Source organism: Marmota monax, unplaced genomic scaffold, assembly GCF_021218885.2.
Source record: "Marmota monax isolate L192 unplaced genomic scaffold, Marmota_monax_Labrador192_F-V1.1 WCK01_AAM20220418_F8-fsc00097, whole genome shotgun sequence".
Taxonomy (NCBI): domain Eukaryota; kingdom Metazoa; phylum Chordata; class Mammalia; order Rodentia; family Sciuridae; genus Marmota; species Marmota monax.
The window spans coordinates 3,051,173-3,072,878 of record NW_026694162.1 but is presented as its reverse complement, the minus strand read 5'-3'; the positions used below and the strand labels follow the sequence as shown (position 1 = coordinate 3,072,878).

The following is a 21,706-nucleotide window of genomic DNA, read 5'->3' as shown; positions in this document are numbered from 1 at the left end:
AAAGATCAGCTGTTATCCTGATTGGCTTACCCCTAAATGTAATCTGCTTCCTTTCTCTTGTAGCTTTTAAAATTCTCTCCTTATTCTGTATGTTGGGCATCTTCATTATAATGTGTCTAGGTGTGGATCTCTTATGATTTTGCACATTCGGCGTCCTGTAGGCTTCTAGGATTTGGGATTCTGTCTCATTCTTCAAGTCTGGGAAGTTTTCTTGTATTATTTCATTGAATAGACTGCTCATTCCTTTGGTTTGGAGCTCTGTACCTTCCTGTATCCCAATGACTCTTAAGTTTGGTCTCTTAATGTTATCCCATATTTCTTGGATGTTCTGCTCATGGTTTCTTAACAGTCTTGCTGAGCTGTCTATGTTCTTTTCCAGTTGAAATACTTTGTCTTCATTGTCTGATGTTCTATCTTCTAAGTGTTCTACTCTGCTGGTAGTATTCTCCATTGAGTTTTTAAGTTGGTTTATTGCTTCCTGCATTTCTAGGATTTCTGATTGCTTGTTTTTTATAACCTCTATCTCCCTGTATAGTTGATCCTTTGCTTCCTGGATTTGTTTGCGTAATTCGTTGTCGAAGTGATCTTTCATTGTCTGATTTTGCTGTTTAATGTCTTCCTTGATACTCCAGATCATCTGAAGCATGTATATCCTGAATTCTTTATCTGACATTCCATCTGCTGCAGCTGTTACCTCTTCTAAAGTTGCGTTGACCTGTATTGTTTGTGGTCCTTTCTTTCCTTGTCTTTTCATACTGCTTGCGTATCTTTCCTGCAGGTGCGGGCGGCGGCTCTGCTCTCTCCTTATTCCAATTGGGGTGTCGTGGCTACCATGCCAGCAGGTCACTGGGCCTGTTCTGGGAGCTGGTGGCGGCTCTGTTCTGCCCCTACTCCAATTGGGGTGACGAGTGTACCACGCCGGCAGGCCACCGGGCCTGATCCGCCGGTTGGTTGCAGGTTTGCCTACCCTGCAGGCGCGGGCGGCAGCTCTACTCTGCCCCTACTCCAAATGGGGTGACGTGTCTGTCGTACCAGCAGGCCACTGGGCCTGTCCCGCTGGTCGGTCGCAGATCTGCCCACCTTTCGGGCACGGGTGGAGGCTCTGCTCTGCCCCTACTCCAATTGGGGTGTCGTGACTACCCCGCCTGCAGGACGCTGGGCCTGTTCCTGGCAAGGGAGGCGACTCTGCTCTGTCACTACTCCAATTAGGGTGGTGTTTGTACCACGCCGGCAGGCTCCTGGGCCTGATCCGCCGGTCTGTTGTAGGTCTGCCTACCTTGAAGGCGCGGGCGGCGGATCTGCCCTGCCCCTCCTACCACGCCTGCGGACCCCTGGGCCTGATCTGCAGGTTGATCACTGGTCTGCTCACCCTGCGGGCACGGGTGGCGGTTCCGCTCCGCCCCCACTCCAATTGGGGTCACGTGACCACCACACGCAGGCCCACGCAGGGCCTGATCCGGGCGTGGGAGAAGGATCTGCTCTGCCCCTACTCGAGTTGGGATGATGTGTGTACCACACTGGCAGGCCACTGGGCCTGACCCGCCAGGCTGTCACAGGTCTGTTTACCTTGCAAGCGCGAAGGGCGGCTCTGCCCTGCCCCTCCTACCACGCCCATGTACTACTGGGTCGTGGGTCTGCCCACCTGGCGGGTGTGGGTGGCGGCTCCGCTCCGCCCCCTCTCCAATTGGGGTCACGCGGTCACCACGCTGGCGAGCCGCTGGGCCTGCTCCGGGGGCTGGCGGCGGCCCGGCTCCTTCCCTCTGGCTCGAGGACAAATTGAGGAGACTCGGGTGACTGAGCCTCACCCCCCTTACCAGGAGACCAACTGCTTATGTCACCGCTGGTATTGATGAAGATCTCTCCTCCACCGCTTTCTGCTGACATCAGATCTCTGCCATGTTGGTATCCTATGCGAATGGCAGCATTTCGTTCCCCTTGCCGGGCAACCCAAGCAACGGGTGAGTCCTGACCGGCCCTCAGCAGGACCCGGACCGAGAGGCAGTTTCCACGGGCTCCTAGCCCCGGTCCAGGGAAGTTCCGGGAGCCGGAACTCGGCCGCTCCGTGCTCGGTGTAAGCTCCTATAAGTGTAAGCTCCAAGAAGCAGTCCCCGCGGGCTCAGTTCCGGGAGCTGGAATTCGGCTGCTTAGTGCTTGGTGTTTGCTCTGATAGTAGCAGGGTCCAAGAAGCAGCCTCCGCAGGCTCCGCAGCCCTGAGCCAGGGCGGTTCCGGGACGGTTCCGGGAGCCGGAACTCGGCCGCCCCGCGCTCGGTGTTCACTCCGATAAGATCAGATTTTAAGAAGCCCCCAGGCGCTGAACCCTAGCAATCTGTCTGCAAGCCGCAGGCGAATTGCAGCCTGAAATTACCTGTTCTATGGCTGAATGAGCTGCGGTCAGTCGAAAACAGGTGTGGTGACGTCAGTTTACCAACATGGTGGCTGCTGGCCTCCTCTGTGGTCTGACCGGTGTGGAGAACCGAGATGGACCGCTTCCTTCCCCGTCTCTAACCCAGAATTCAGCCCTGAGTGCGGTGCTTGCGCGTCTGGCAGAAACTGCAGCGCTGTAACCCTGCGTCTCTATCCCAGCGCGCGCTGCAGACTCTAGCCGCGGGGCGATTTGCTGAATAAGCAGTTTTACCCTCCGTGCGACAAACCTCTCGCGTTTGAGTCCCCGTAGCCAATCCTCGTGCGATGGAAATCCTTCCTCCAGGTTCCGGCGCACCCCACTATTGCTGGAAATTCCTAACAAGATATCCTTTAGCCGTCCTGACTTGTCATACTCCCACACAGTGAAGCAGCACACGGGGGTAATGCACTCCCCTCGCCGCCATCTTCCTTCCCCTGAAGTGAAAACCTCTAATAATTTCTTTAGCTATAATTGCTAGTTTACAGAAAGTAAAGAAGACAAGAAAAATGTTCTTAAAGAAGTGAATGAAGAAAAAAATGTGGTATATCCTTATCATGGAATACTACTTAGCAATAAAAAGGAATGAACTATTGAAATATACAATGACATAGATGAATTTCAGATCAGTATTTTATAACTCCATTTGAATCAAAATCCAGAGAATGCAAACTGATCTGTAAGACAGCATTTCTTTAGATCTGTTTAGGAGGCAGATTTATCACTCCACTTACTTCCCTCTTCTTTTTTTTGGTGCTGGGGATTGAATTAGAAGCCTCACATGCTAAGTTCTACCTCCAGTCCCAGGTATCCAATCTTTGTATGATCTTCTTGAGAAACATTTTGTCCTTTATTTTTAAGAGTCTACTTTAATTATAGAGTTATGTTCTACTGTGGTTCTCCTGAATTCAAAAATTCTGACCTGCTCTCTCACGGAGCCTTAGTTCCATTGTATCAGCTCTGTTGAATGGAGTTTTATAATTTGAAATATGCTGAGGTTGGAAAATGCAAGCAAAGTTCTAAAGAGGTATACCATTTTTCTTAGGACTGAGAGAACAGCATGTAGCTTGATAGGTAACACTGAGAAGACACTGTCTGAACACTCAACAAATATTCACTCATCATCTACAAAGTTCTAGAAATTGAAGTTCAGGGAACATAAAAAACATCTTGCTCTTATAGTGTCAAAGTTTGGTGGGAAAGACAAATACTAAACTAAGAAATATGTTTGTTATACAACATATAAGTACATAAAGTATACATATACATGTGCATTTACTTATATACTACATGAAAAGGTGTGGAAAAATAAAGAAGAAAAGGTAGAACTGTTAGATGGATTTTGTTGTTGTTTAAAATAAACCTGTTGGGCAAGAAGGATGACATTTGAATAAAGACACCAATGAGGTAAAGAATTAATCTGTGCAGATATGTGGAGCAAGAACAGTCTAGGCAGAGAATCACATGCACAGAAGCCCTGAGGCTGGGAGTGTCTGGTGCTGAGGAGCAGTGGGGATCAAGTGAGCCAAGGACCCAGCAAAAGGAGATAAGTGAGAGGAGAAGCCAGGGGAGCATTTGAGCAGAGGGTGACATGGTCTGACTAGTTTCCCTAGAGTCCCTCTGGTGGTTCACTGAGAATATAACAAAGAGAAGCAAGGACAGAAGCAGGGACACTAGTTGGGAGTCTGTTGCAGATACCCAATAGACAGTAGTGGTGGCTTAGGACAGGGTGGTACCAGAGGAACTGTGACAGGGGCTAAATTTGGAGTCTTTTTTACAAGTAGAATTGACATAATTTGCTGATGATGTTGGGCAGGCATTGAATATAGAGTCTGGAGTTTTGGAGAGAGGCGTAGCCAGGAGAAATATATCTGGCATTTATCTTTATATAGATTATATTTGAAACCTGAAGACTATGTTAGACCATTAAGGGAAGGAAGATGGATAGTAAAAGGAAGTGGTCCAAGGGCTGAGCCCTAGGGCACTCCAATATGATGGAAATCAAGAATGGAAAGAACCAGCAAGGAGGCAAAAGAGCATTAGTCAGGAAGGTCAGAGGAAAACCAAGAAAATGTAGAGCCCCAGATGCTGCAGGAAGAAAACAGTTCAAGAAAAGAGTACTTAATTGTCTGCAAATGCTAGTAAATGTTCTGGTAGGATAAGCACTAAAAAATTGCCAATGAATGTTGTCATGTGGCGACTACTATTGACTAAGGTTAAATAGACCTGGCAAAGTGGTAGGCAAGGGAAGGTGAAAGACTGCTTAAACAGGTTTAAAGGAAGAAGAGAAATTGGAAAAGGAATATACGACAGCTGGACATGGAGGAATACACCTATTATCCCAGCTACTTAGTAGGCTGAGGTAGAAGTATAGTAAGTTTGAGGCCAGCCTTGGCAACTTAGTGTGAGTCTATCTCAAAAATAAGAAATAAAAAAGAACTTGGGATATAGCTTAGTAGTAGAGTACCCCTGTGTTTAATCCCTGGTACTGTGGGGGGAAAAAAGTTAAAAAAAAAAAAAGATAAATGAAAGAGAGGGAGAGAGAGAGAGAGAGAGAAGGAAGGAATATAGAAAATCCTTTTGAGAAGTTTCAACAAAAAAGAGGAGAAAAATGCAGTAAAATGCTGGGAGGTGATTTGGTATAAAGACGTTAATGATAAGAGAACTGAAGTGATATCCTGTGATTGTCTAGTGTACAATGAGAGTCACCTGCCTTTGCAAGGAAAATGGACAGAGAGTTCCATGGCGACAATCAGAGAAGGCAGAGTTAACCTGTATGGAGACAGGTGAACTGGGGCTGTGGCAGTGGATGTCTGAGGAAGTTCTCTTCTAACTGCTTCTCTTTTGTCCATAAAAGAAGAGTCAAGACCCTTCTAAGAACTGTCTCAAGTCTCAATCTCATTCTGAAACAAATAATACAGGGGAAAGCCTGTTGGGGTGAAATGATCATGTCTGCTGGTTATTACTCCTTCTCATTCCCAACAGTGTTCGGTTCCCAAGTGCACACTTGCCCTGGGAGAAGACCTTTGTTCTGGGAGGCAGGTAAGGGCAGCACAGATTCTTCTTCCTGTAGAAATTTCCCAGGGGACTCCTCTGGGGCAGTTCCACCTGCCAACTCTCTTACCCTACCCACAACTAAAAATGGATACACCAATTGAATTTCTCTTTCATACCAAGTTCAGTTTCTCTTGCCATTTGTGATGGTTAAATTTATGTGTCAGCTTAGCTAGGCCATCATGCCCAGTTGTTTGGCCAAATACCAGCCCAGATGTTGCTAAGAAGGAATTTTTTAGATGCGGTTGATATTTACATCAGCAGACTTTGAATAAAGCAGATTAGCTTCCATAATGTGGGTGAGCCACATCAAATCTCCTGAAGGTCTTATGAGGAATATTGAGGTTCTCCAAAGAAGGATTCTGCCTGCAGAAGCAAACATGGATAGAAATTCTGCCCATTTTTAGCTTTTTTTTTTTTTTTTTACTGGGGATTTAACTCAGGAGCACTCAACCACTGAGCAACATCCCCCAGCCCTATTTTGTATTTTACTTAGAGACAGGGTCTAACTGAGTTGTTTCTTGCTTTGAACTTTGATCCTCCTGTCTCAGCCTCCCAAGCTGCTGGGATTATAGGCATGCACTTCCATGCCCAGCCCATTTCTAGCCTTTAAGATTCAAGAATACATCAACTCTTGCCTTAATTTCTAGCCTGTCCTTTATATTTCAGATTTGCCAGCTGATTATTGTGAAGTTTGTTGCTCTAAAATTAAGAGTTAATGTTTGGGCACAGTGGCTCAAGCCTGTTATTCCAGCTACTCAGGAAACTGAGACAGGAGGATCCCACGTTTGGGGCCAGCTTAAACAGGTAAGCAACACACGTTTTAAAAATAAAAACTAGATGGGGCTGGGGATGTATCTAAGTGGTAGAACTTCCCTGGGTTCAATTCCCAGCATTGCAAAAAAAGAAAGTGAATAGTTAATGTTTACATTTTTAAAATATTTTGACCACTTAGGAAGAGGCTCTGAAATGATAGTAGTAAAATAATTATCAGTAATATTTGATAAATAAATAAGTATATAAATATATATATATATATACACACACACACACACACTCATATAGCTTTCAGTGTACTCACGTGTTTATCACAGGAAAAACTTAGGCAGTTAAATCACTGCCTTTGAAATTTAATACATTTGAAATTACAGCATTTAGTACTTGACTCCTTTACTCAAAAGCCTTTTTTCTTTCGTATCTGAACAGCACCATCTAGTGGCGAATATATGTAAAAGCAGTGATTTCTTCACTTGTTCAATTAATATTCTGTTATCCATGTTTCACTGTTTTTAATAAATAAACTCTGTTGGAAACACTCAGTGCTGAGACCTGCTGAATTTTAGGAATGTAAAGCCAAGGTGACTGGACAGACAACTTGAACTCACAGCATAGATACTTTATTTGGAATATCAGGTGCCACCTACAATACTGGACATTTCACAATCACAAGACAAAGAGAGGTAGACATTTTTTAGGTAGCAGGAACAGAATTTTAAAAATGCCCGGGTGCCATAGGGCAAATTATGATAGGATAATTTTGCACTAGACATTTATATGGTTCAAGTGCACACGTGGGGATAGAGAGGGAGGGGGGCAGTAGTAAGAGACAAGGAGAAGGAGAATTAAGAGAGCAGAAGGGACTTAAAATACACTCAGGACTTCAGATTTAGTCACACTGGCAGATAAAGAGCCCTGGTGGCTGTTAAGAAAGGGAGTGACATGCTCTTGTTGTAGATTAAAAAAATTGTGGTAAAAAAGACCAGACTGTAACACCTAGAGTAGGAGAACAGCCAGTTGAGGCTATTCTAATAATCTAGGTAAGAAAGTAGGGCCTAGAAGTAATGAAGTGAGAGTGGAGTAAAGAATATCTAGGAGGCGAAAGAGGGAAGGTCAGGGATGGCTCCCAAGTCTGTGCCTTGTGTAACTTGGTGGGTGGTGGTTCAGTATAAGCAAGGTGAGGTGTGGATGGAAGTGAACAGTTAATCCAGTGGGATCCATGGAGTCTGAAGTATCTGTGAGCTAGAAGAGGGGTGGACCTGTAGATCCAGGGCTTGGAAGAGCACTTTGGATCAGGATAGAAAGTTGGTATTTGATCAAATTGTGTAACTGAGAGCAGGGAAAGAGCAAAGACAGGGGGAGCTGAAGACAGTGACATGGGGTGACATGAGGACATGGGGGCATAATGGAGAAGAGGATACGCTAGGAAGAGCAGGACAATCAGGCACAGGGTGGGATATGGAAGCCAAGGGAGGACAGAGTGTTCAAGTGGTAGTCAGCATCTGGGGCTGCCAAAAAGTCAGTGCCCACTGCATTTAACACCTTGGAATTCATTGAAGCAGTTACAGAGGAATGATGGGTCATCAAAACCAGACTGCAGTGTCTGAAGTCTACAGGAAGAGAGGACATGGAGAGAGAAAAGTTTGGCTAAGAAAGAAAGGAGAGGGTAGAGATCACAAAGGAATGGAGGGGAAGAAGAAGATTTCATTAAGATAAGACATGCTTAGAATGCCTAGAAATGGAAGCAAATTTGATAGTAGAGGAAAAGACAGTGAAAAATGTGAGTGGGAATTTCTTAGTTAAGCTCTTACTCTCTTGTTCACTGGGAAAACTCTGTCTGTCTCCCAATGGAGACAGGAGAGGAAGGAGCCACTGAATTCCTTAGCGTGCTAGGTTGCAGGGTAATGCTGTGATGAACATTACAGATGATATGGTGACTATGGAACTCTGGGGTTATTTTTGGAAAGAAGCTAACCACACTTTTGTTTGTACATAGATAGCTGCATTATATTGGGAGAGAGCATACCATCAATAACTATTGTAGTTATCTGGGAGTTTAGCTATGCAAAGAAGAGCATATGTGGATGATAAGTAGCCAAAGGTGTGTTTTATAGCAAATACTGCAGATATACTTATTCCAGACTTATTCCAATCTCCTTTTAATACCTTCCTGTACCATAAATACTGAAAACTCTATTTCCAAGACTCCTTTGAAGTTAAGGTCCCAGAAGTAATTTATGTTCCACTAATCAGAGGAACTGACATGTTTGAGTTAAACATGAGGTACCTATTTTCCTGATTAAGATTCTGGTAGAGTTGATATGATTCAGGAACTGGTGGCTTCCCCATCTTCCAGGAGGCTTCCTGGTTGTGCCAAAAGCCCAGGTCCAGCAGACCAATTCTACACAGCTTTGAGAAGTCCTGAAACCTTATAATACCTTGTAATATCTTTCTGCTTCGAGTTGTCCATAACTAAACAGTAATGCACATAACATCCAAATACAAGGCAAGGAACTACAGCATGGATTAGCCACAAAACAGCTTACCACCTGTTTTTGTAAATAACATTTTTATTGGAAGACAGTCATGCTTGTTCATTTATGTATTGTTTGTAGATAATTCTATGCTACAGAGGCAGGATTGAGCAGGTGGAACAGAAAGTATGGCCCATAAAGCCTAATATTTATTATCTAACTCTTTACCAAAAAAAAAAAAAGGGTGCCAATCCTTCAACTATAGCATGACAGTGACAAGCTCTGCTAAGCCACCAGGACAAATCTGGGTAGTGAGATGAGGAACACTGGACTATTCTTGAACTCCTGTACACTAGAAGTATTTTTAAATCCCAATTAGGCTGATAAATACAGGATGGGTAGGATTTGGATCCATCTTCATTTAAGAGTGTGATAATAACCTTGAGTATCACCTGCTATTTATCTTTTCCTTTTGGGGTTTGCAAAGAATCCATAAGCAGGCAAAGAACCAGCCTAAATAAAAGAATTAATTATCAAATATTACATATTGATATTTATTTACCACCAAAGTAAACCAGTACTTGCGCTTTTCATTCTTAGATATTAGAACTTGCATTAGAAAATTTGATAGATGGAATCTATCAAAGTCTAGCATTTTCTATCTTTCCCTCATGGCACAAATTATAACTATAACTAATTATGTGTATGATTATATGCTTAGTGTCTCATCTTTCCCACTAGACTATCAGAAAAAGGACCAAATTTATCTTGTTCACTGCTGTATTGCCAGAGCCTAACATATAGTTAGCATTCAATAAATGCTTTTTGAATAGATAAATGATTAGATAATTCCAACTATAAGTCTAACAGAATTCTTTAGATTTAGAGAGATAGCCAAGCAGCTCTTTATCATCTCTACCATATAAATTGTTGATTCAACCAGAATAGGGATTATCAATTCAATTTATTATTTTTTTGGTATCAGGGATTGAAACCAGGGGTACTTAACTACTCAGCCACATCCATAGCTTTTTTTTTTTTTTTTTTTAATTTTGAGACACGGTTTTGCCAAGTTGCAGAGGCTGACTTTGAACTTGTGATCCTCCTGCCTCAGCCTCCTGAGTAGCTGGAATTACAGGTACACTGTGCCCAATTTAATCCAAATATATTTTGTTGATTAATTATCCAGAACAGTAATTTCACTGTGGCATATTTCTACTTGTAGGATTTTAAAATGAGCAATTCTGTTTCATTTTTAAAGATCATGTGAACAGAAATATGGCACATTCATTAAAGGTTAAGTTAAAAAATAGAAAGGATTACAAAGTGGAGAAAAGAACCATAGGACCATCATTCCACCATCAAGAAATGAAACACAAAACCTTTCTACAGGTTAGAAATGATGGTGAAATGTGATGGTCATTATTATCCAAAGTACATGTATGAAGACATGAATTGGTGTGAATATACTTCGTATACAACCAGCGATATAAAAAATTATGCTCTATATGTGTAATAAGAATTGTAATGCATTCTGCTGTCATATATAAATTTAAAAAAAAAACCTTTCTACAGCACTTCTCACTCTGGATTCACATTTTCTATACAGGCTGGTGCCTTTTGGATAGAAAGCAATATTACTACACATTCTTCTACATTGCCTTTTTTTTTTAATACGGGAAATCCTTTTAGGGAATACATTGTGTTAAAAACTCAAGTTCACTTTCTTTTTTACCCACATCCTATCTATCAGCATGTAGATGTCTAAACTGTTTTCAATCAGCTCTCTTTGATATCTATCAGGTTCTTTTATTCATCTGGTTTTACTTGCCATGTTGTGCTCATTTAATTATCCTGTAGATCCATAAGCCTACCCCCAATCCTCCGCTGGGTTTTCTGAACTAAAAATCTCTCTCTTGGTCTGTTCCTCAAATGTCAGAATGTGTTTATATGCAGTTTCCATTTCTAGTAATGATGGACCAGGTAACTGGACCAACACTGCTGTTGAGGGCAACTGGAAAGCTGGAAAAATATAAACAACATAGGCTCAAGGAATCAGAGAATAACATAGTGGAGAATTATGGAGCCCAAATCTGGAAGGAAGAAATCCAGAGAACACTCCCCCCCCCCCCCCCGGCTACTTTTCAACTTGGGGTGGGCGTGAGGGGGAAGGCTGTGCGGTGCTTTACATGTCCACTTACAGTCAAGGAGACAAAAGTGTGATCCTGGGGTCCACCCAAGTGACACAAGGCTGCATACTTTGGGTTGGGACCCTGAGGGCTAACGGTTGGTGTGAGAGTAACCTAGATATAGACGGATCCTTCCAGGAACAGAGGCACCATTTTTAATAATCCCCAAACTAATGTCAGATTAAAGTGACCACAGATTGTTATTGCTTCCAGGAAATCTGGCAGGAATAAAGATAAATTTTCGTTGGAAGAAGAAAAGAAAATCAGCAAAAGCAAGCGACAGTAGGAAAAAAACCTACAGGTTTTCTAGGCATTTATTAACAACTCTGGTTGCTGTGTTGAAGGGGATGAAAATAAGTTTGAGAATTTTTTCATAAAAATGGAAACTTTTAAAAAGATTAAGGCAGGTAAAAATATTGTAAATTGAAAATACAAGAATTGAAATTAAGAAGTTAGTGAATATTTTTTTAATATCTTTATTTATTTATTTTTCTGTGGTGCTGAGGATTGAACCCAGTGCTTCACTCATGCGAGGCAAGCGCTCTACCACTGAGTTACAACTCCAGCCCTATTTTTAATATCAGATTAAGACAGCAGTAGAAAGAACTCAAAAAGAGTTTCAGAAACTGGAAAACAGGCTAGACAAAGCCATTCATAATAAAGCACAGGAGAGAGAGAATGGAACAAAAACAATACTTTAATAGAGAATATGAAGGCTTTGCAACAATGCAGACATCAAATCACAAATTGTAAAAGTCCTATAAACCTCAAGAAAAATAAAAAGAAATCCACACCTTGCTTCTTCACAGAAAATTGCTAACAGTTACCAATAAGTAGCAGTCATTAAAAAAGCAAGGGACAATAGATTATCCTCAAGGGACCACAATTAGAAGGTTTCTGAAGAGATACAATGATAGCTTCATAGTGCTGAAAAAAAAATAGCTGACAATCTAGTCATACAGGAGGTAAAAGAAAAGCACAAAAAGCCATTGTTGGAAATGAAAATGGAATCTCACTAATGACCTTGCAGAAATGAAAACATAATAAAAAACTATCACAAGCCAGGCACAATGGTGCACGTCTGTAATCCTAGCTCCTCAGGAGGCTGAGGCAGGAGGATTGCGAGTTCAAGGAAGCCTTGGCAACTAGGTGAGATCCTCTGTCTCAAAAAATAAAAAGGGGTGGGGATCTAGCTTAGTGGTACAGTAGCCCTGGGCTCACTACCCAGTACCAAAAAGAGAGAAAGACTATCAGAAGCAACTGTATACCAATAGAAGAGAAAACCAGCATGAAATAGACACATTCCTACAGAGAGACAACTTCCTAAAAGAGCCACAAAAAGAAATAAGAATCCGAATAATTCTATTATTATTAAAGAAATGAATTCAAAATTCAAAATTCCCCCACAAATAAAATTCTAGGTTCAAGTGGTAACCAGGAAAGTCCACCAAATATTTAAAGAAGAAGTAATAAAACCAGAAGATTTTGAAAAAAGGAAACTTTCCAGCTCATGTTCTTGAGGTCAGCATAATTATGACACCAAACCTGATGTCTTACAAAAGGGGAAAATGCATGTCAAGCTAACCCATGACTATTCAAAAATCACACACACACACACACACACACACACATACCACACACACACACACCACACATGCACACACACACACACACACAAACCAGTAGAAAAATAAATCTTTTTAAAAAAGGGACAATGTATCACAACCAAACTAAGTTTTTCTTAGGAATGCAGGATCTAACAGGTAAAAATCAATGAACACAAGTAATCACATTGACAGAATAAAGGATAAAAATATTTTGATATGATTCAACATCTATTCATTAAAAAACTCTTAGCAAACTAGGGATAAAAGGACTTTCTCCTTTATCTGAAGAAAAAGTTATCAAAAATGACTATAAGTTAAGAAATTTAGCAAGATCATTATACAAGAACCACATAAACAATTCAATTGTATTTCTGTATACCAATAACAAAGAAAAAAATTACCAAAAAAAAGGGCCATTTTAACAGGTTCAAATACACCAGATATTTGGGCATAATAAAAAGGGTGGTGGGTGGGAGGGGCTGGGGTTATGGCTCAGTGGTAGAGTGCTTGCCTAGCACTCATGAGGCACTGGGTTTGATCCTCAGCAACACATTAAAAAAATTAAATAAAGGTATTGTATCCATCTACAATTAAAAAAAAAGTGGACAAGACTTTATAAAAAATGTCTTTTTAAAAGACAATCCTTAAGGTATATAATACTTGGCAAAATGATCAGAAAACAGTTATATGGTTGCCTCCTTTTTGAGTTACTCAACTATATACTTTGTACTGTGCATTTTTTGTTATATATTATCACTATATTAAAAAACTTTTAAAAAATGTGAATAACATGCTGAGCCCTCTTCTCTTCTGAATGACTCTAGCCTCACTGTTCTCTAATTTCACACATGAACTGAAATGTGTTCCATTTGATTGAAAGGACCTTTGAAACAATGTCTTTATTAATCTTTTAAAGATAAATTAAAATATACAATATTTACAGCATGATCCCAATTCTGTTAAAATCATACTGAATATAAGTCTTTGCTTATGTTAGTGAGTATATATGTATGCATGTAGATTCGTATACTTACAAAGACAAACAGTTGTGCTTTTAAATACAATACCAACTCATGAGGGCACTATCTTTCATAATTTGAAGTATATATATATATGTACATATCTATTTTTCAAACATATATACGTGTGCTTTCTGTGTACATGTATGCATGTATGTGTGTATGTATGTATGTATATGTATGTGTGTGTGTTTAAATCTATAATAATACCAAAAGTAGACAGGTTTTTCTGTAATAGATCAGACAGTTCAGGAAACTTAAGACTAAATTCTGTCACTGGCTCTTGGCCAATAAATACAAAATTGCTCCTTATTGAGCTTTCCTCAATCTGAATGGCAGCTTGACAAGGTGTTTTTATTTTGTGCCAGAATTTTGTTTTCTAGCAAACAGTTCTCATGAATAATGACTAAGGACAAGAATTAGTTTCTGGGCCTGACATACAAAAAATATGATAGGAGTTTTTAGCTAAATGTACCTTCAGGAAATGATCAAAGAAACAAAGCATATGCGTACCATCAGGCAATCAAGAATTGGTAGAAAACCTCTGGCATTAAAAAGGCATCATGACTACCCCTGCAGCCTTGCAGGATTGACTTCAATTGTGGAAGAACTGGCCGAAGATAATATGGTGACTTCAGGAGACCTTTCAAAGATGGACGAGCTTGTATCCATCTGAGATGAAGACTGCAGATCTGATTAAACTAGTGATCCTGTTTCTAAAAGTCATCCCCTGCAATAGGTTTGTAGGACTCCCAGCTCTGCACACTGCTCTGGTATGATTCAATGGAGGCTGAGCCATGAATACAAATGAAAGATATTAAAATGTGTCTTGGAACAGTTAACCTCTTACAAGCTCAAGTCAATAGTATATGGTCAATAATGTTCTCAATAAGATAGATGGAAAGAAGGACTAACAGTTGGATAAATTAATCAATCTTTCCTCTTCAATCTGTTCTACCTTGGATTTCTAGATCTTTGTCAAGGATAGTAATAACTATCTACCTATGAAAAGAGAAACCTAGAATCATTCTAACATTCTTTTCCCCTTTCAAACCAACCTTCCCCACAACTCCACCCAGTTAATCCTTAATTCCTTCTAATAATTCTGTCTTCTAAAGGCTAGCCTTAGCAAAAGCAAGTTACTAAGCAACTCAGCGAGACCCTGTCTCTTAATAAAATACAAAAGAGGGCTGGGGATGTGGCTCAGTGGTCAAGTGCCCCTGAGTTCAATTCCTAGTCCCCACCTCAAAAAGATTTTTGCAATGAAAGACTATTTTTTCTCTTGCTTAAAGGTCCTCTTAATAATATCTTACATCTTCAAGAAAAAAATTGCTTCATATTAGAATAATATGCCAGCTCCTCTATGATCTCATCTCTGCTTTTATCTATAACATCTGCTCCTACTACACTAGTCTGTGGAGCCAGAATATCCAACTATCTTCAGTTCCCTAAAATGCCATTTCTTATTTCTGTGCCCACCTGCTCAGAATATGCAATTCCCCACTATCTGCAAGAATAGTTCCTTTTTTAAGGATACCATTCAAGGATTCTATTTGTCAGAAAGCATTTCCTTTCACCTTCCAAGTTGAATTAAGCACTCCTCCTCTATATTCTCAAAATATCCTATTCACATCTTACAAAATATAGACAGCACTGTATTCTCAAAATATCCTGTTTACAGCACTCACCTTGTTTTCCTTGCTGACCTGGGAGGTGGTTTCACCTCATTTTCTCTGACTCCTTCATCATGATAAATGGCACCATTGTTTGCTTGGTTGTGAAAAAAAACCCTGAGCTGTCCTTGACACCTCTCACTTCTCCTACACCTTCACATCCAAGAAATCACCAAGTTCAATCTCAAAAATTTTTCCACTTTCCATCTCTACCATATCTTCATTCTAGATCAACATCTCTCCCCTGGTCAACTGTACTGCCTCCTAATAGGTCTCCAACTTTTGGTCAGTCTAATCCATTCTTAAATCAAACTGGTCTTTCTAAACATACATCTGATCAAGTTAATGCCAATTCAACCCTGCTTCCTATTGTGCTTCGAATCAAAATGTACTAAGAAGACAAACAGTGATCTGCATGACCTGGCTCATATCCTGCTACACTTCCCTTTACTCCTCCAGCCCTCTGCAACAGGGGTCTTTATGGGCCTTCCCATCCCCCGGCAATTTCTCATACCGACTCAGCATTTTGTCACAGGATCTATGGAGACTTTTTATTGCATGTTTGAAATATGAGTTATATGACTATATTTTTTATCATAAAAGATCTTACATATGGTATCACAGACTAGCCAAAATTCTATTGGAGGTAATCAATTAAAATACTCCCAAACTTGGGAATGATAACATAAACTATTTCATATTCATATGATCAAATCTTGTTAAATCATTAGAAATATTTAAGAATGTTGTAAATAATTTTAATGACATGAGAAAATGTTTCCATGAGTAATATGTGAAAAAGCAGACTACAAAATAGTATATACAGTATTATTTCACTTTTGTAAAACAAAATAGGGTAATAAAATAGATAGAAAAATAAATTAGATAGGAAAAAAGTATTCCAAAAAGTTAGCATTAGCTGGGTGCAGGGGTGAATGCCTATAATCCCAGCAACTTAGGAGGCTGAGGCAGGAGGATCACAAGCTTGAGACCAGCCTTAGTAACTTGGAGATTTAGTGAGATCCTATCTCAAAATAAAATTAAAAGGGCTGGGAATGTGGCTCGGTGATAAAGCAACTCTGGGTTCAATCCTCAGTTAGCATTAATTTTCTGTGGAATATATATATATGTATATATATATGATTATAAATATATATAAATTTATATTTTTCCTTTGTTCACATGTGTATGAATAAAAATATGTATATATACTCTTCTCACACATATACATATATAAATACACCTTTTTCTACAATGATTTTGCAGCCTGAAAAAATGAGCTTTTAGTAAATAAAAAAATATTTTTCAGCTTGGAACTTTTAAATACAGGGCATGTTAACTTGACACTCAGATAGTATCTTCTTTATATGCCATATGTATAAATTTCAAATAGGTTCAGCCAATCTTCAGATTTAACTCTATTTCATCTGTTTTTTATATATACGCAAACTTTCTAAGAACATGAGTTTGTGAACTCTAAGCCAAATAGAGCTCCTCCAATATTTTAAATAATTATAATAACTATGGGACAGTACATTCATCTCCATAATATCTAACATAAGCAAGTAAATGCTTAATTAAAAAACTGCTCCTGTTGGATTGAAAAACAAAAAATATAAAACTAATATTACCTGGGCACCTGCTTTTCCATCTTGAGGACCTAGTCTCTCTTTGCTCAGTAGCTATGAAGCTCCATTTTACCCAATAGCCTTCAAAAAATGACTGCATATTCTTTCTGGTAAACTGAATAATATTTTCCTTTCATTTTCTGTATTTAAAAAGGAGAAATGAGAACTGGTATAAAGGACAAATCTTCTCAAAACCAGGAAGGGATTTTATAAGAATACAAAATTTAAAGGCAAATTGTCCAAAATAACATTGAAGAAATAGATGGCTGTGCATTTTTAATATCAGAGAGCGTTAGCAACCAACAATGCCTTAAAGATGTCATAAATTTAACATGTTCCCCCTTTTCTACAATTTTTCTTTCCCTGGTTTCAATTACATGGGGTCAAATGCAGACCTAAAATATTAAATAAAGAATTACAGAAATAAATAATCCATGAGCTTTAAATTGCTTGCTGTTTTGAGAAGTATAATTAAATCATGTTCTGTTCAACTCAATCCCACTTAATACACAAATTATCCTTTTGTCCAATGTATCTAAGCTACAAATACTACCTTCCTGTTGATCACTTAGTATCTATCTAGGGTATCAGATCAACTGTCACGGTATTGCAGGATTTTTGTTCAGGTAACCCTTATTTTACTTATTATTGAGCCCAAAGCACAAGAGTAGTTAGTAATGCTGGTGATCACTACTCCATATTATAATATATTGTTATTGTTCTATTTTATTATTATTTATTATTGTGATTTCTTACTATGCCTAATCTATAGACTTTATCATAGATATGTATGTATAGGAAAAATCTCATGATATATAGGGTTTGGTTTTTTATCCAGTTTCATGCATCCATTGGAGGTCCTGGACCATATTCTTCAGATAAAGGAGGACTACTGTATTATAGAGTAGCACAATATCTAATATCAGCCTATTCCACAGGGACAGTAGCAAAAAGGATCTTGTTCTAACAGGACAATGAGTACTGAGGCAGCATGTAAAGGAGAGAAATGAGAGAGTTCAGTCTTCAATGGTCTTGCAGAGACCCCCTGAGGGCAAAGAAAACAACAGCAAGACCAGTGTCTCTACAGTGGAGTGGGCAACAGGGAAGTTAGGAGATGAGATCAGAGTAGTCAGGGGCTAGATCACACAGGGCTTCAAAGCCATTGTAAGTATTTGGTTTTTATAATTCTGAAGAGAAGCCAGAAGGTTTTGAAGGGAAGTGAAAGTTCTGATGTATCTGAAAAAAAAAATTACTGTTGCTTGGAGAAAGACTATAGAGCAAGAAGGGCAGAAGTAAAGACTTTACTACTGTGGGACAGTGGTATAATCAGATTTGAGGTATCTTTTTCAAGGTACAGCCCATAGAATTTTTTGGATGCTTAAATGTAAAGTCTGAGTAAAAAGAAGAGTCAAGAATGATTCCTAAAAAGAAAAATCAGGAATGATTGATTCCAATTGTTTCAGCCCACTTGAATGGCAGTAATTTTAACTGAAATAAGGAAGATTACTGAGAAGAAAGCACAAAAGAGGACTAAGTGGGTGTGGTATCAATAATTGTGTATGTACATATTAAATTTAAACGACCATAAGACTTCCAAGTGGAGATGTTGAAAAAAGAGCTGGATACTTGCATATTGGAACACTGAGAACTAAATCTAGAGGTAAAAATTTGGAAGTCATCAGCTTATCAATGTTATTTATGGCCACAGAATATGACCTAGGACAGAAACCACCTTGGGGAAAAAACATGTATAGAAAGAGAATAGGGCCAAGAACTGAACCTCATGGCACTCTAACATTTTGTGGTTAAAAAGCCTGGAGACAGGGATGATCAAAATGAGGAAGAGGGAAATGCATAAGAATTTGGTGACCTGGAAGCCAGATGAAGAAGAAAGACTGTTAGTGAAGAAGAATATTAAAGAGGAGGAATTGTCAACTCTGTCAAATGAGAGTGAGGTGTCATGAAAAATGAAAACTATCCAGACACAGGTTTCACATGATGGTCACTCATGAGAAGTAGGGGACAAGGAAGACAGCCTGAGATGGGAGGGAGGAGAAGTAAGTAGAGAAGAGGAAATAATAAAAGGAAGCAAAAAAAGTGGAGTGGGATGAAGAAGGGGATGTGAAAGATATAATAGCATATAGTTGTTAATTGAATCAAAACAGGAGCATGACAAGCAAATGACTCAATAGATGAGGTATTAATGATTTAACAATATGAATATGATTTCTACTTCAAGACTCATGAAATTGAGTAACATTTAACATTTAATATTAAATGTTAAATGGTAATAACCAGTAATATTTACCTTATTTGCGTCAAATGTAGGTAAATCATTATTCTAGATTTGCTCATCTATTTTCTGACTTAAATAAGATTTTATGTTGAACATACTAAAGTGTTAAAATGGAAGGGTCACATGTTTAAACTCTAACTTTGGGAAGGTTGGTGGTAAAGCCCCAGTATCTTGGGATGCTCTGCCTAAGTGCCCCCCCAAACACTTTTTTTTTTTTTTTTTTGAGATGGTGTCTTGGTGTCTTGCTAAGTTGCCCAGGCTGTCTCAGTCTTTCTAGTGTCTGGGTTTACAAGTGTGCACCACCATGCCGGGTAACTCTGATGTCAAGAGATCATAACTAATACTGAAAAACAGTTCAATACTGCCAGATCAAATTATTTTTATTCAAATTAAGGACACGAAGCCAAATAAAACCCAAATCAAAATCTTTCGCACTGGCTCTGTGCCTGGCTGAGGCTCACACCAAATCTCTAAGCTATTTATGACCCTGGACTATTTGCCTATGGTTCTGCGGTTTCTTTCGAAAAATAAGTTTTCTAGTCAAAATGAAACAAGGGCGCAGTTGGATGGGTTTTCCCATCAAGGTAAAGCAACCCACAGAAAGGAGGCGCTCGGCCAGCCCACGCCCTGGAGCCTGCGCAGCACAGCACGTTCCCACATTATGGCCCAGAGCCTTACCCTATCCCAGCACTGCAGCGGCTCCCGCCCAAGCGCCTGAACTTGCATAGCAAGACGGAGCTGTGCTGCCAGACCTGGGCTCTTTTGTCTTCCTCCCTTACCTGTGAATCCAGCAGTTGTGCGATTTGCCCTAAGGGTCCTGAGAGAGGGGTTGTCCAGGTCACGGGGGTCGCAAATCTGGTCTCAAAAAGTCACTGCCACCTGTTATCTACCGCGCCCAAGGCGGTCGCATGGAAGTCTGGGACTGCGGAGTCCCCAAGCTCTTGGAGAAGCACTGATAAGTAACCTTTGGAAGTCTCTGCTGCTCGCCAGATGGGGTTGGGGTACTCGGGGCTCCGTGTAGCCACAGCACATTTAGCCACGATCTGCCTTGCGGCGGCTGCCAGCCAATATTAAAGTGGCCAGATCACTCTCGGCCAAAGGAAGTCGCTAACCAAAATGGGCGGAGAGGAGGAAATTCTATGGGGGAACTGTCACCCAGGCAAATAAGAAGTTTCCCCGCGCTTCCTTATTTTTTTCTTGTGTTAAGCTCCCTAAATTCCAGCTTAGAGGCTTGAGGACATTTGGAAATGAATTCCACTGTGTGTGTTCCTTGCAGACCCAATAAACCGTAGATTCTCTTGGTTCCCCAAGACAGTCAGTCCCTTGATGGTTTCCTGTCGCTTTTGGGCCCTACTGCTGCCTTACTACATCCCTGATGGGGTACACAGCCCCTAACCCACAACCTCCCCCCACCCCAAGAAAGGGCTTTTTTTTCGGGGGGGGGGGTCATTTCGGGTTTTCCACAATCAAACTCCAGTGAATATTAACTGAGAATAAAAAAATTAATATACGTAAGTATTACACTGTCAAAATCTTTTTACTATTGCTACTTTAGAGTCCCAATCTTAGTCATACCCTAGAAGCTCAGTTCACAAATCTCTCCTCCTCTTTTAATTTTCAGGCAATTCCTACTCTCTGCCTAAGGAGAGAAACATTTACCAAACCTCAGAGGAGGGCCACCCCCTCTTCTGGCCAGTAGTAAATTGAACTGGACAGTTCATACTTGGGTCTGGGGTATACTACAGAGAGAGCTCAGAGTTTCTCCCAGCCAACATGGTGGATCACTGAAGGCAGGCACTGGTAGAAAGTAATTACTTGGCTAAATGCAGCTGTGTGAGATATCATATTAAGTACCATGTCAACCCATTTGTTATCCTCTGACAGTTGTTTCTTCTTATTATACCTCCCAACAATTCCCCCAAGACTGTTCTGATAAACAATGGCCTCTTGTTACTAAATCCAATTGATACTTTTGTTGCCCTTATTTCCTCGGGCAATTGACCATTGCCTCTTCTAATTATTTCCCTGAAGTTGCCAACCCCACTTCACCTTATTGCTCTTGTTAAAATTCTTCTATTTCAGGTTCCTCAGAGTATTCCCTTTTCTCTGGAAAACCTTAAAAATCAGTGTTTCTCAAACTTTTTCATTAAAATACCACTGATGACAGATTAAATCAACATGAACTTCCCCATTCACCACATATGTTAAGGGCATAAATGAACCGGAACTAATGTCAAGGTATATTGACTTTAGCTGTTCCATTTTCTTTTCTAACTTGCTCTAAATTTTGCATTGTTCCTCATAACATATGCTTGTGTTGTACCAAGAAAATATTAAATTGGTTTCAAATTTAATTGCATTTTCTCTCCAGTTTTCAAAAAAATCCACCACTTATGCCACAAACATTTAGACTGCCTTATCTAAACACTAGGGATATGGTGGGAACAAGAGAAATGTTGGACCGGTACTAATGGGGATTTTATAGTCTGATCTGGGAATCAGAAAGACATATAAACGAGTAAGACAATTTCAGATGCATCTACTTCATAAATGGATGAAAGCAGAATCAGTGGGGAGAGCTAATTGA

General features: G+C 40.0%; 1 protein-coding gene across 3 annotated transcripts in view; it reads right to left on the bottom strand.

The window, feature by feature from the left end:
• Ticam2 (TIR domain containing adaptor molecule 2) overlaps nt 1-20,221 on the bottom strand; it is a 31,224-nt gene extending 11,003 nt beyond the window's left edge. Inside the window, exon 1 of one of the 3 annotated variants that reach the window (XM_046465831.2) lies at nt 19,899-20,221. The gene's annotated coding sequence lies outside the window, so the exon portion shown is untranslated. Of the gene's footprint in view, nt 1-15,210; nt 15,866-16,826; nt 16,974-19,898 lie in introns of those variants that run through there. The other 2 variants (XM_046465832.2, XM_046465833.2) reach the window with 2 other exon arrangements.
• Nucleotides 20,222-21,706: the final 1,485 nt, after the last annotated feature.